Consider the following 255-nt stretch of genomic DNA (forward strand, 5'->3'; position numbering starts at 1 on the left):
AGAGAGAGAAAGTAAGAAAAGAAACGAAGGAAAAAGCAAGCCCACCACTTATCAGAGGCTCCAAAACAAAACAGAAACGTGAGAGCACGGCCCTTCCCAAGCACAACTGCTCGCGGGCTCAGATTTCCTTTCGGAGGGGTCATGGCTGCTGCAGTCACGGGTTTGGAACGCAGCTGGTCCTGCCTGCAACAAGAAGAAAAAATCGCGGCTCTTCTGCAAACGGCATTTGCCTCCTTTGGCTTCACAGGCTCGTTG

The sequence above is a fragment of the Malurus melanocephalus genome, unplaced genomic scaffold (assembly GCF_030028575.1).
Source record: "Malurus melanocephalus ecotype Western Australia unplaced genomic scaffold, MMel_1.1 scaffold_0, whole genome shotgun sequence".
NCBI classification, from domain to species: domain Eukaryota; kingdom Metazoa; phylum Chordata; class Aves; order Passeriformes; family Maluridae; genus Malurus; species Malurus melanocephalus.